Genomic DNA, 2,202 nt, shown 5'->3' on the forward strand with positions numbered 1-2,202 from the left:
TGCTTACACAATGATGATCATACAGATATAAGAGACTTGGTGATACCAGAAGGACACACTCACTACCAAGTGCTCAATATCTTCAGAGAAAGAGCTGCATCAGTAATACAGTTAAGAAGACAAGCAGCCTACAATGAAAGGAAAAGACATAATAGATAGAATAGGCTTTGCTATGTAGTGTCTTCGGACACTTTTGATTATGTAATTTTGTTTATGTAATTTGATTATGAAATTTGACTTTTAATTTGATGTGTATTTTGCTAAGTGTAAGTAACCATAGAGTGTTTTGGGTCAGCTGAGGTGTTCCAATCTAGGGGGAGATTGTTGGGTCAAGAGTTTGACCCAAATGAGGAGATTTGACCTAAACAAAGAATATGGAAGATTGGAATCTTCTCAACCTCCTCAGAAACTGCTACGTGTTGAATCCGAGCACACCTTGGAACTCCGAGCAAGCTTTTACTTAGCCGAGTACGAGATTTTGCCTTCCGGGCAAGGTTTACTTCAAATAGTCTTCTTAAGTGGATATCCAAGCAAGGTATGCTTTTTAGTGATTTCCCGATTAAGGATCACTGATTTGGCATCTCCGAGCAAAGTTCACTTTGTCAAGCAGGGTTGTTCTTCAAGACCAAGTATTTTACTCATCCGAGTAAGGTTTGGTTAACCAAGTCCATGAAGCCAAGTGATTGGAAGACCGGGCAAGGTATTCTTTAATAATTATGGTCCGGGTATACTTGATGAGTTAATGGAATATCTCTAAGTTATATCGAGTAAGGTCCTGCTCTAGTAAGGTATGTACTCCCGTGTACACCTTATCAACAAGTTATTCAATGACAATGAGCCGAACAGGACCATAGAAGAACAAGGTTGCTCGTAAGGATTTATTGGGCAAAGTCTGATAAGTTCAAGAAGATTGAAGTCTACTCGGTGAATATTTTACTTGGTAAAATATTCTTTAAGTAAAGTTTACCCGGAAACTGACCCCAAGTACACTTCTATGTTTACCAAGTCTGAAGGAAAGCCGAGTACACTGCTTACTCGGAGACTGAAGATTAGTGAAAAGCCTACCCGGAAGACTTGTTTTACACTTAGCTTATTTTGAATATGTAATTTGAATACGTATGATTGTATTTAGGGTTTCTAGAAGGAATGACAGCTGTCCTAGGTTGGCAGGCCTATAAATAGAATATTTAGGGCACGCCGCCAAGGAGAGGCAGATGGACACATGATACGGATAAGACCGACACATTAATTGAGAATTTTTTGTGTGTGACGGCTGTCTTAGGATTCCTTATAAAACCCTAAATCGATTACCCCGTTTGTATGATGAACATTATATAAATGGAAATCTTTTGAGTGAATCCTGTGTGTGCCTTCTATCTTTGAATATTCATTGCAACCGTATGTTTGTTATTGATTCCGCCTTTAACAAACGGTCATCTTTCTAAATATAGTAACCCGTCATTAACTCTCTTGTCAACACGATTAATTTTGTGTGAGTTATGACATGATTGATTAAGATCCGAGCCGAATCGACCATATGAGGGGACCTGACACTCCGCAATCCCGATCACCCCACGTTTAACCACACCCACCTTCATCGCTATAGTAAATTCAAATTAATACCTAGCACAATTCTTGGAAACCCAAACCAAACCCAACTGAAACGCCTCGCACAGAAACACACCTTTTGTATAGTATGTGTAAATCCCACTTTACTTCCCTGAAACGTTGATATACTTCAATTGGTAGTAGATTCAATTACCACTATTGCTAATGTCTACCCAAACGCAACGCCACCCACCCATCTTCAAGACCTGTACCTTACTATTTGTCTCAATCATATGCTTGACCACACGCTTCAAGCCTGATACCATTATGGTGACCCGAGCACACATGTCATACTTTGAAAGGCCTAACTTTCTGCCATGCAATACCTTACCCCGCGTCCCTCGTCTATTCTAATCGATTTTTCGATTTCAACACTTAGATTTTACAAACCCATCCAAATCGACTATATTTTCTTTTGCGTAATTTATTTCTTTTACTTACACAAACCCATGGTTACTATAGATATTTAATTTTCGAATAAATAATTTTCTTTAAAAATGACTTCAAACCAATCCAAATAATTCATTATCTCTATTATTATTATTATTATTATTATTATTATTATTATTATTATTATTATTACTATTACCATTA

The sequence above is a fragment of the Bidens hawaiensis genome, unplaced genomic scaffold (genome assembly GCF_021521415.1).
Source record: "Bidens hawaiensis isolate Kalapana, Puna unplaced genomic scaffold, B.hawaiensis_p1.1 tig00014601_1, whole genome shotgun sequence".
Classification (NCBI taxonomy): domain Eukaryota; kingdom Viridiplantae; phylum Streptophyta; class Magnoliopsida; order Asterales; family Asteraceae; genus Bidens; species Bidens hawaiensis.